Source organism: Xiphias gladius, chromosome 9 (genome assembly GCF_016859285.1).
Source record: "Xiphias gladius isolate SHS-SW01 ecotype Sanya breed wild chromosome 9, ASM1685928v1, whole genome shotgun sequence".
Taxonomy (NCBI): domain Eukaryota; kingdom Metazoa; phylum Chordata; class Actinopteri; order Istiophoriformes; family Xiphiidae; genus Xiphias; species Xiphias gladius.
In genome coordinates, this window is record NC_053408.1 from 22,885,366 (window position 1) to 22,898,968 (window position 13,603).

Below are 13,603 nucleotides of genomic sequence, written 5' to 3' on the forward strand. Positions count from 1 at the left end.
TGTTTTGCTGATGTGGTCTAATACTTGAGTCACTCCTGGCAGTATAGCTACCAAAAAGATGTTTCACAGATAAGCCTTAACTGTTTCAACCCAATCAGTCGAGGTAGACGGCCGCCCACCATGAGCCGAGTTCTGTTGAAGGTTTCTACCTGTTAAAGGGAGTTTTTCCTTGCCACTGTCACCAAGTGCTTGCTCATGGGGGAATGTTGGGTCTCTGTAAATATAAAGAGTACATCTAAACCTGCTCTATATGAAAAGTGCCCTGAGATAACCTCTGTTATGATTTGGCGCTATATAAGTAAAATTGAATTGAATGAAAATTTAAATGAAAATTGTTTCATGAATGGATGTATTTTAGTGAAGGATGGGATTGAGCATGCAAGGCATAAAATAGCTACTGGCTTTTCATATGGTTGGGATACCTGTGCTGAGTGAGATCTGATCCCCCGCTGCACACGCACAGTGAAATTGATTTTCCTTAAAACTATAAAACAGCCTCACTGTGACTGTTTCCTCTCCTAACATTCCTCTTTCATCATTAAAACTGATGCAGCTACAAAAAGTGCCCAAATTATGATGTTTTGTTGTGTAGGAGTATTTTCTCTTCCAAAACAATTGCAGCGCTAATGACAAATACGTTGCCTTTTCTGTGGCTTCTTCACAATTATATCTCTCTGCTGTTTTGACTATGACATGCTTTTTATGGGGAGGAGCACCAACAGGAAATGTTCATTGAGCATTAACAAATAATGCTCCGGAATTAACAGCTCCACTAGAACAGTGACCACTGTAAACAGTTAGACCCATCATGAACAAAAGTGACAGGACTTTTTACTACAGGCTAGAAGCTCTCAAGTGTCTCTCAGTGTGTCAGCAACCTAACATTACTGTAACTGAAGAGTGGCCTGTTTGTGGCCTCTAGTGAGTTGCCATTGTTCCAGTGTTATCAGTGCTGTGGGAGCATGGGGGAGACAATGAACCTGCTGACTTGTAAACTAGTTTTAGCTCAATGCACACTTATTTTGCTAATCCAGTGAGTTTTATCCAGTGAATTTTAAAATACTGGACACTGAAAATGGCCAATGATAGTTTCCCCTTGAGGGGTCTGTAAATGTCTGTATATAATTTTTTTGACCACTAAGGATTAGCAGAACAACGGTAAACACAACATTGACATATTACCTTGTAAGGTTGATATGGCTAACGTGTTAGCCAACATTTGCTTATTTACAAATCCAGCAGTTAACATTAGTATTCATTTGTGTCCACCTGGCAAATGTAAGCCAATATTCACTATTCACAAAACACAACTTAAACTGCCAAATTCTCCACTATGCTCATTAGCCAGCTGTTAACTTTGTCTGTCAACTATAGTGTACAGTAGGTTTATCAGAGACTTTTCATTGAAAACAGCTGCCTGCTGCTGCTTGAAACAAGGTTTGTGAGATTGGTAAAAGTGGCTGTAAAACCAGAAATGACTGAAAAGATGCTAAAATGCTTTTTAGAGTTGAGGGTTCTATTACAGTTGTGAGCAAAGTTTTGAAGTGTTGTGCACCACAATCCCAGTTTGGGTGCAAAGCTGCACACACCCTGCTGCTCACATTAATAAGATATGCATATTACACCTAACAAAGCGTATACACACACACAGGAACACACGCTGGCTGGATGCAGAGGGAAGGAACTTCTTGTCAGGATCAGGATGAATTGAAGTTTGCTCTAATCACAATTCTATCTGCGGGCTGACACATGCTCTGACTCTCTCTCATCTTGCATTCACACAGAAACACTGCATCACCTGCTGACAGAGACATGAGCAACCACAGCAGGGAGAGATGGTATGACAGGGAGACTATGTGCTAGTTCATCCCTCCTGTTGTTTGTAGTGAATAACCCAATAACCCAAATACTGAAAATATGTTGATTGTGTGTGTTCACATACACTTGCCTATGGCTCTGCATATTTTGTACTACAGGTATGGAAACCAGGGCAGATAGTCACTGTTTTGCAAGTCACAAGTAAGTCTCAAGTGTTGGTTAGTCTCAAGTCAAGTTTCAATTCAAAACCATTAAGTCCAAAGTCAAGTCCAAATCTTGAACTTAAATTCATTTTGTGCCCCTCACCAAATTTTATATCAGAGAAACAGTTAATATAGAGAATATATTTTAAAATTTGTATTTATTACTTTCAAATAAACTGATCAGGTGTCACAATCATTTATCATTTCTGAGCTGAATCTGTTGCCTGATGTTGTCTGTCTTTTGTTGACCACAAGAGTCTTTACATTTCAGGTTTGGGGTGGACATCAGTTGACTCTCAAGTCAAAAGGGTAAAGTCCAAGTGAAGTCAGAAGTCACTGGCGTTAAAGTTAAGTTGCAAGCCTTTTTTTAATTTTGTCAAGTCTAAAGTCAACTGATTCATGACTGGAGTGTGACTCGATGCCACACCTCTGTTTTGTTCATGTCCACTGGAGAATTGAATGTTCATTACAATGACCTAGCCTGGTTAGATGCTTTGAATGACTGACTACATCTCCATTTTTTCTGAATTTAGTTCTGTTGGTGTGCCCACTGGTGGCTGTTTCTCCCAGTCAATGCCATAAGCGTGGATGAGACTTTGGAACTATTCCATACACGTTATTGTGAGTCAACTTACAAAAAAAAATCTTAAAGCAACATACTTTTTCGAACAAAGAGAAAATGTTAAATTAACTACTCCTAACAACACATACTGCAACTTCAATGTTGACTAAAAATATTCTCAGAGGGATATATATAACACTTGCTACAGACTGGTTAGGGCAAATTAAAACAAAATAACTGCCCTCCAACAAGAAATCGGCAACCTTGACATGATACCAGGCTACAGGAATGAACTGAAACAAAATGGCAAGTCACTTTCATTATCAGACTAATAAAAACGATACTGTAATATAACGTGGTGCGATAGGACATATGAAAGAAATTGTGTTTGGAAGGACCAGTTTAATTCAGAAATTAAAGTGAAATGAAATTTGATATTGACAGTGAGATCATTTTAGACCATTCACTCCTTCATGATTCCTTTATAGGCTACCATCAAACATTTCCACTTGTACTCAAAATCTGATTTAGTAAACAAGTTCCCTCTCCACAAGTTGAACCCATTCCATTTTGAACACTCCATGAGCTTACGTCTAGCACAACCCACAGGACAGAATGTCAAATTTTCACACAAGATTTCCAAGCAATTTGCTCATGAGATAAACCATTTGATTTTAGTCCCTCAGGATAAAGTAGCCCCACTACAGGCAAGGCTCCAAGAGTAGCAATTTAAATCAAACTGTGTGAAATGAACCTCGAAGCCTCCAGGGCCCTTCAGTTTGGCTTTGGGTGTTTAATTTGTTTACATAAACGTCTTGCTCAGCACAGTTTTCACACCTCCTGTACAAGGCACCAGACCTGACACTGCCTGACCCCGGTCCACCCTGATAAAGCATTCCTGCACAGCACCGCTTCTTACTTTTCTCCTTCTTCAATCATCTATTCCTCCATTCCCATGGCCCTTCCAATTCCCACTCGCCTTTTTCTCGCCTTTCGCCTGTTTGCATTCCAGATGAGGGAGCCTTTCTTTCCCTTTCTCTCTTGTGTCCTGTTCACCTCATAAATACAATACTCTGACATGTTAATGAAGGGATGGGAAGGAGGGGTGAGTTGAGGTTGTCTTCCGCTTTCCATCACCACAAATCCTTGTCCAATTGGGCTCCTGAATGTCTGCCTGAGAGCCAGTACTTTTACGTATTTTCTTTTCCTCTCCCTCTACATGCCTTTATGGTCAAAACAGGAACACAGCAGAGCCAGAACAAAGAACCACAGGGTGGGAGAGTGGGGGGGTGGCTGTAAGGTGTGGAAAGGGGAGATACTTTTCTGCTATCGTATGAACCAAGTAATAGCACAAGTGGGATGATGCTTCAGAGTCTTGGAAAACCATCTGCTCAGCAGGAAGATGATAGCATCAAAGTGCTGGCGGGAAGGCAGAGGTATGAGAGCTGAGGGTGGGGGAGCAGAGGACTTGTGCCTATTGTGCTCTTTTGCTGTGCAATGTGATGGCAGTTTTATGAAGGTATTGTACTTTATCTTGGGTAAACCTGACCTTGGATGAGGGATCTTGGCCTGAGCAGCTGTGATGACAGGCAGTGCTGGTGGAAAATACCTGTCTTGCTCAAATTCTTTAAACCACGTTTCAGTCTCGAAGACAATGCAGTGGGCTTTGTAAATCGCTTAAGCAATGTGTGGTCCAAGTCTCTGACATGGCCTCACAGTTTGTCGCAAGAGATCTAATTATAGGTCGATATTTGGGTTGAATGTTTGGGTGCTGCATTTTCTTGTTGGACTGTATCAGGAGAATGGGGTTTCCTGCTGTATTTTAAAGGAATAGAAAATTAACCCCTCAGAATATGAAATATTTTAGATGCAAATTGACGTTTTGTCCTTGGAGCAGTGCTAGAAAAAAAGTACATGCCCAAAATGAAAAAGGTCCATCTTTTGGGGATCATTAAGGTGCTCAGGAAATACCATGGCGATATACTTATTAGAAATTTTTGACCTAATGGTAGTAAAAGAGATAAGTTGAGGATGTCACAAAAAACATTAGCTTTAATCATCTGGGGACCATGAGTATCCAAAGCTAATCTCATAGCAAACTCACCAGCAGTAGACAAGATATGTTGCTGTGTTGGCAAGTGTTAAAGAAACAATCCAACCAACTATGCAGTGCCATCATTTGGCCCCACTGTTGTCAAAACAAAATTCAACCAACTGCGTAACATTTGAGACAAATTATGTGTAAAGCATACTGAGTAGCACTAAACAAATCCAATCACACCCAGCCAATTGAAGCTAACTGAGGGACTCACATCATGGCTGCATTTAGGCCTCTATTAACCCCCCATCCTCACTCTCCTCCTTACACCCTCTGTGCTTTTTGTACTATATGTACCTTTTTGCCTCTGACCTCCCAAGGTCAAAACGCAAGCAAAAGCAAAGCGCACACAACAGATAACACTTCATTACATGATATTTGTGTCAGCTGTACTTAAGGTGCAAAGTGCAAATTTTATTGCAAATTTTCAGTTGATAACATTACCAAAACCTACTGACATGCAGTGAACCTGGGTCTTATGGGTGATTTGGCCTATGGGGCAGTTGCTGCTTTGCTCAGTGGGTAATACAGCCTTCTCTCACATGGATCCCACTGGGTTTGTTGGCACCTTTGACCACAGAGAATAATACCTATAATAAATGGACCTCGGCGTGACTATTCTGGAGTTATTTTAGGCTTCATGGAATATATTCATTAATACATATGCATACAAAGGATAATATAGCCAAAGCCCATTAGCTTTTAAAATGAGGTCTAGCTGGACTGTTCCCTTATCTTTGACGAGCCTTCACATACATATAGTGTGTGCCTGGGAAAACCCGGTCTGTCAGCTCAGGGTGTAGGAGGTCACAAGGTGATTTGTTCGCATAAGATGGATTCAACAGAAGCTGGGGTACAGGAGGGAATTCTGTCCTGCGTGCATGTGTGTGTGTCCAAAGTACGCGGAAAGAGTGTATGTGGAAGTTCAGGCATTCACCTTGGTGTGTTGACTTCCTGACCCTCCTAATTTAATAGGACATTGTTCTCCATGAGGCTGCTGTGCCAAAGACAGGAAGGTACACTCAGAGCAATGGAAAATAGACGAATGAGGTATGTAATGGTTCTGTGAGTAAGAGTGTGTTTGTGTGTGTGTGTGTGTGTGTGTGTGTTGTGTGTTTGTGTGTGTGTGTTTGTGTCTGATTGTGTTTTTGCTTGTGTGTTTGTGTGTGCGTGTGTGTGTGTGTGTGTGTGTGTATATGTGGGGGCGTGTGTGTTCGTTTTGTTTATAGGCACAGCAGTGAGAATAAATTTTACTCTTAGTTCTTGCAAAACATGCACAAGGAGATAATTTTACAAAATTTACAAAATGACAGTCAGGAGGGAAAGTTAGTTGCAAAACACATTGAACTGCAATGTGTGAGAGTGTGTGTGTGGTTGTGTGTGTGTGTGTGTTAGACAGAGAAAGAGAGAGAGAGAAACAGAGATGCCCTGTGCAGACCTGGCAAAAACATGGATCTTGGGTGATCTGATCACTTTTAGTCTGCAGGAAATTAAAAGAAGAGGAGGAAATCAAATCAGTACAGACTGGGTCTATTCCTTGCCGTGTTCCAGGCAAAACAAGTCGCTCGAGATGTTTGACGCACTCGTAATATATCTCAATGGGCTTTTCGAAATTTTCAGATGTCTTGGAAAAGACAGCTTACGTGATTTCTTTGCCTGGAACACGCCAAGGAATAAACCCAGTTTGTATTGTTCTGATTTCATCTTCTTCTTTTACTTTCCGGCAAAACAGGCATTGATGCATCCCACCGGCAAAAAACAACAACACATTTGGTCTTTGCAAACGGAAATAATGTGCGTGCTTATTTGCATATAGCATTGGGAAGTGAGATCCAATCACAAGTGGTCACTCGATATACATGTAAAGACACATTCTAATGCCAGGAGTGAACTGCCGTACTTAGAACTGTCCATACGCATGGTAATGCCAGGTATGAACAGAGCCAGAAAATCAGTGTATCCTGAGCTAATGGGAGTGGTCGTCTCATGATTTGTTTCATCACAATATGGGATTTTTGCACGTTGCTCTTGTTATTCCTTCATGCTAGGTCTTTTTGTGTATATGTGTGTGTTTGTTGATTGTTCACAGTGCACCGGACTTCTGTAGCCACTGCTGTGTTCCACTCTCCCACCACTAAAACATACACACACTCACAAGCAACATCACTACATTATTGACATCAATTTCCTACTCTTTTTTCTTCCAGCTTCCTTTCTTTCTGTCTTCCTTTTTTTCTCCTCTTTTTCCGTCTGCCAGTGGAGGACAGGTTGCTGCAGTGACTCATGGCTTTGATGACTCAAAGTCATTCATCTGAGAGGCATTTACAGTGCTTTTACTCTGGCTCTCTTCCTCTAATGAGCCACCAGTTACTATGTGTGCGTGCACTAAAGCATGAGTACTCACATTACATATTGCAAATACACAGTTAACAATACTGCTAATATATAGCAGACATTATCCTCTAGGACTGTCCTTACTGGACAGTGGTATGCTCAGCAGAAACTGTATGTGTAGCATGACTGTGAGGATATATTGACTGGCCAAAGCTGTGGTTGCTCACAATGAATGTAAAAATGAAACGTTGGTTTTGTCCATTGACAATTCCAATAACATTTGTTCAGACAGGACCACTGCTTCCACAACAATGTTGACAAAACCAGAGAGAGGCAGCACTAGGCTACTTTGAAGAATTCTACTATGAACAGAAAGTAAGAAACAAAAATGGAGTCTGTCCAAAATATGGTCTGTTCTGCAGCTAAGTTCAATTTAATATCACAGCACAGTTTCATTAAAGATGGTTTTAGCAACAACATATAAAATAATACAAATTTTTTAACAACAGTCTTGCGGTAAATCAGACTGTGGAACTACTCAAACTACAAACAGCCCACCAAAATGTCTTACCTGCCAGAAATCCAACTGATGGTCTGACAGCCAGATCATTGATCATGTGGAAACTGATCAGTCATTGTGACCTTAAACTGCACAAAAGATAGCAACTCCTCTAGCAGAAATTTGGCCCGATTCTAAAATTAGTTGGGGGCAACCACTTCCGGGTTCAAATCGGGCTTAATCTGTACATTGTCTGTCCAGTTTAACTGGAGTTAAAGATGTACGGACACGGTAGTCTCTAATCAGAAATCTGGATAAGGTTCAGTATCAGTTTCTCAAAACCAGGATAATGCCTTATCCTCTATGATGTTTATACGTAAAAAACATAACCTTCATACTCCAAAAACCTGATCATAACTATACACACTCATAGTTTTAGTTCAATAAAGATTTCTCTGAAACAGAGCTGCTTTGAGGGCAGAAATAATATTACTTTATTTTACAGGGACCAGATAGAGGTAAACAGGAAAGCTGTGCGACAGATGTAATGTATGAAGGGCGTCTAGCTGAAGGTAATTTGCAGCCCTCATCCCTGATTAGGTTTAATATTTATTTAATAGTTACAGACCTCAGAGGAAACCACAGATTTTGCAGCAATGCAAGTTTAAATTGATAACAATTTGAAGCCCATAGTCCTTACAAAAGCCTATCATTGTGAATGTTTGTGTGTGTGTGTGTGTGTGTGTGTGTGTGTGTGTGTGTGTGTGTGTGTGTGTGTGTGTGTGTGTGTTTGTGTGCGTGCGTGCGTGTGTGCGTGTGTGTGTGTCAGTTGCTGAGATCAGCTGGCTGATGCTCTGTGTTGTCAGCACAACGCAGTGTTTCTCTCTCATGATGAGTGTCCTGGTGACTTCTTTCCTACCATCCACTATGCTGTGGACAGCAAGAGCTTTTCGGCCCAAGCCTTTACATTTTTCATGCTTCCACATGTTTCCAAGTACACATATGCTTGCAAAAAAAAGAATAAGAGTCTACAGCCAATGTGGTCATTTGGCATCTGTTAGGTTGTACTGTTCATTATAAAGAAAACCAAATTGTAATATGGATATTAGTTCATGTTTAGAAATATTATGACAATACTTCCAACAGTTGCAGAAAATAGCAACAGAGGAAAAGTCAAGGGTTTACTAAAATCATTAGAAAACATCTGTAAAAATAAACTATAAGAAATTTTATTACAATCCAGTAGCGGCTGTGATATTGCAGTCTGAACCAAACTGGTGGGCCAGCCAACATTGCCATCCATTGTTGGACATTTTGGCTAAAAGTGGTGATTTAAACACAAAAAGTCATGTTTCTTGTCTTTATTAGTTTTTAGTAAATGTACAGTCCTGGTTGAAATTATTGGCACCCCTGAATTTTAATAACAGAATTTTGAATATCTTAAGAAATAAATGAAAATTAACTAATCTTTTATTCTTATCAGAATATTTAATAAAATGTCCAAAGTTACTGAACAAAAGAAAAATAAAAAACAAAACTTGCATAATAGTGAAGTAGTAAAAACACAAAATGTTCCCCAGACACAATTATTCAGTCATATTTGGCTGCAGAACGTTTGGCAACATTGACAGCCTCTAAACGTTTCTCGTAGCCATCTAAAAGCTTCTTGCACCTGTCTGCAGGTAGTTCTACCACTTTTCCATTGCTATATGTTCAAGCTCTTTTAAGTTTGCAGGAGTCCTTCTTGCAATGGCAGATTTCAGCTCTCTCCAAAGGTTTTCAATGGGATTTAGGTCAGGACTCTTGTGGCTGGTGGTGCTGCTGGATGTGTGCTTTGGGTCGTTGTCTTGCTGAAAGACCCAAGACCTTCACCTCAAACCTAGTTTTCTGACACTGTGTAACATATTTCACTCTAAAATGCCTTGGTAATCTTCTGATTTCATCATTCCTTTCATGCACTCAATGCCTCCAGTACCAGAGGCAGAAAAGCACCCCCACAGCATAATAGAACCTCCACCATGTTTTACTGTAGGTAGGGTTCTACTTTAGTTTCATCTGTCCATAGAACATTATCAATGAAAGCTTTTGCAAACATTAGTCTTGCCTTTTTGTGCCTTTCTTTCAATAGTGGTGTCCTCCTTGGCCTTTGCACATGGAACCCTACTAGGTTTAGTATGTGACCTATGGTATGGGCTGAAACCACCAATCCAGATTGCTATAGGTCAGCCTGAAGCTCTTTAGATGTCTTACATGGTGTTTCCACAATCTGCATCAACCCTCACAAAATTCTGGAAGCATCTTAACAGTTTTATGACTGTGAAAGTTCTTGATAAAATTACGAACTGTTCAAACGGGGATTTCAAGATCTTTGGCATTTGCCTTGTAGCTTTTGGAATTGTTATGTTTTCTGATAATAGCTTTTCTGATGCTGTCAAACAGCTCGTTTGTCTTTTCCATTGTGAAAAAAGAAGCTGGAAACAATCAGCCCCTTTTTATACAGTAAAACCATCATTCATTGGTTAATTCAGGTCACATGAACAAAAATTAAGCAAAGGCGAGTCTTATTTGTTTGAGGAACTAACACATAAGACTAACTAAGCATTTTTTTTGTTGTTCAAGAACTTTGGACAGTTTATTAAAATATTTTGATTAGACAAAATTGGTTAATTTGCATTAGTTCTGAAGATATTCAAAATTCTGTACTTAAAATTCAGGGGTGCCAATAATTTCAACCAGGACTGTACAAATGTCTCGTGGTCTTCATACAGAAAATAATAGACTGTGCAGAGGAGATGACACTCTGATCTCTATGTTTTTGGCTGGAAAAATGGACCAGACAAAAACAAACCTTTTTATGAGAGGAATAGTAGCAAATATCTCTTAAATTCAGGGCCTGTCCTGTCTCATGATTTAACAACACTGTCACAGTCTGCTCCTCAGTTCCCCTGGCCCCTGTCTCAAACCTCTGCCCACTTCTCCAAAGCTTTGTCCTCCCCTTCATCTCCCCAGATCTGCCATTCTCCATCCTACCACCAGATGTCCCACATTTGCAATCACCTGAGTTTCCATCCCCACTCACACACCTGATCCGAATTCCCCCATCACCCAAGCCTGTATTTAAACATGCCTTTTCCATCAGTTCCTTGTCGGTCCATCTGCTTATGTCCCTGTTTAGGTTTCTTGTGTAGGTCCCTGCGGTCCTGCCCATCTCTCTGTCTGCATGTAAGCAATTTCATTGCATCGTACTGTTTTTTGAGTCTGCGTTTTGGTCCTCTCAGCCTGTACTGTTATCAGCCAATTGCTAGAGGCACACCATGGTGACGATGGAGAGTCCTGTATTTTCCTGCCTCCATGTGCTCTCTCAAACTTCTCAAACTGCAGATCTTGCACAGAGAACCCTACACCTTCGATTAAGAGAAAGGAAACTATATTAATCTGATAAATAAAAGCAAAACAAAATTAAAAAGGCTTGGGTATTATGCTACATAGTTAACTGTAAATATGTTAATTGAATAAATGTCTGTGAAAGCTTTCCTTGCAAAAGCAATACACCTCAACTCCTCATTGTCACATATGTTGAGCAAGGTGATTAGTAAACCAACTTCTACCGATTTGTGATGATAAATCCCAGTGTGATATGCTTGTTTTCTTGCTACTGCTACCTCTTACTGCTAAGAAAAAAAAGACTGTTGAATTAATTTTCTAACGTGCAAGTACAGTTTCCACACACATCTGCACATGTGTATAATGATGCATGCAATATTAAAACTGATGTCAGAACAGTGAAAGCTGAGTCAAGGGCAGCTTGACAAGCATTTGTCTGTAGCTAGCTATAGCTAGTTGACTGTCAAAATCCCAGGATTATCCACAACGTGCCTGAGCAAATGTCTAAAAAATGCTGCTCCCCTCTGCTTGACAAGCCCCAGCCTTTGTAAATGGGACACAGCAACACCCAAGAAAATGACAGAAATGATAGACACAATGGCTGGTAGTCAACCTAGCCTCCAGAGACAGTAGCCTACTGTGGCCACTAGAGGGTAGTAAATTACAAGATGGATGCAAACAGACAATATCAGATCCTTTCTGGGACAGAACTCTGTTCTGGGAAGTAAGGAGAGAATTCGCTTCCACTTCGGTATCTTTCTAACTGATGTCTGTTTTTAGCTTTAACTGGTCAAGCACTGTTTGCCTTGCTTGTTCTGATGGAATGCCACCAGTCTGTGGTGACTGTTTTGTATAAAATCTACAAATAAAAACCATGCCAGAACTAACCATTTGCAATTTTACTGCCTCCATATGGAAAAAAAAAAAACATTTAGTTGTATTTGTATCTCCATGGTAACAATAGTGAGTCTGACTAGAGCTGTAATGCTTCCTAGATGAAAGGGAAAAGATTTTTCACTAGAAAACCGTCGAGCCAGAGGACAGCCCTACTGCTGCTGGACGTGTGTGTGTGTGTGTGTGTGTGTGTGTGTGTGTGTGTGTGTGTGTGTGTGTGTGTGTGTGTGTGTGTGTGTGTGTGTGTGTGTGTGTGTGTGTGTGTGTGTGTCTGTGGGATATGAAGCACACTATGGAAGCTTTCCACTCTCAGCCCACACTGAAACCACTCATCAGACCAAAGTAGAGAGAGAGAGGAATCCCGCTGTAACACACCCCTCTCTGTTTCTGTTTTCCTGTTTAAACTCAAACCACCAAGAACTCCCTTACTGCTGTGGAAAAGCCAGATGAATGTGTTTGTGTGTGGACTGTACCTGTGTGAGCAATACGCGTACTGTACTGTATGAGCTGTATAAGCGTGCATTCCATTACACACACACACACACATGCCAGATGTTCCACTAAATCCAGAAAAATGGTAAACGTTCATGATATAACTGCTGATATAAAAAAAAAATTGAGAGCAGTCTAAGAAGCAAATGAGGACACTGTTTTTCTTTTTTTGAGGTTTGAAAGTATAAAACCATCTTTCTTGAGTTGAGAAAACAATTTAACCACAATTTCCATTTAATAGCTTCTCTGTAGCATTTGATCATTTCAGTTGTCATGGAAATGTGGATTCTGCTTTTTTTCTGAAAACTTTAAGGACTTCAAAAACTGATGAAGACCATGCAATGTGATATGACTGAAAGCTTAAGAACAGCTACTAAATGGACCTTGTGGTGCGATTGGTTTCTCAACTGCTGTTTTCAACATCAAGCATGAACTTTGAACCTCAACTCATTTAACTCGTACCCTTTTTAGCTCATGCTCCATAAGCTCCACAAACTGCACACACTCAAAAGAAAAAAAGGGTAATCAAATATCTTCCAGTGGCGCTGGTACACTTCTTAATTTAGATAGAAGAGCTGTTCCTGCCCACACAAAAGAAATATTCCACTTTTAAAAACTAATTACATAGCACACTGTAAAGTTATTATAAACACCACACAAGATAAGCCAAGTCCAGGCGAGTATTCTGGAACAAAGACAAGGAAGAGCGACATTTTATATAGCAGCATGCAGTAGTGGTAATTTTTGTTGAGGAGGAGTTGTAAAGCATTTACATTTCCATATCATTTTTTGAAAGGGCAGCTTTACAAGTATGCTAAACTGCTATCTTTTAAGGTGGGCAAGTTGCAAACTACAGTACTGATTCCCCTCATATGCTTTTGGGGCACAAGAATAAATCCCAGAGACAGAAAGTTGACCCTTGAAGTTACATCAAAGTTACAGGAAGCAACAGGGTTTATGGAAAAGATGGTTTAAATTTGCACATTTCAAAAACCCATGTTGGGTTTAACACTAAGAATATACAAATAGCACCTTTGAGACAGTTGAGACAGAATGGGCAGATTCCCCTGAGTAAGTAGCTGTAAAGACATGTTCATCATTAGGGGACCTGACTGAGCACGAAGCTTGAGAGGCCAACCAACAATATCTGCTATTAAGTACTGTTTGTTCACTTTGTGTTTTAGTTTTGAAATAAAACCATTGAAATGTTGAACTGTGGCATACTAAAACATCATGTAAAAGTAGAACAAGTGGACAAGAGGCTTAAGGTCAGCAAACTATCTATCTGTGACATAAGTACCACTAGTAAAGTTCTTGCT

The 13,603-nt window shown here is 40.2% G+C and overlaps 1 protein-coding gene across 1 annotated transcript in view; it reads right to left on the bottom strand.

The window, feature by feature from the left end:
- cavin1b (caveolae associated protein 1b) overlaps positions 1-13,603 on the bottom strand; it is a 35,654-nt gene that overhangs the window by 4,304 nt on the left and 17,747 nt on the right. The gene's annotated exons all lie outside the window — the stretch shown is intronic.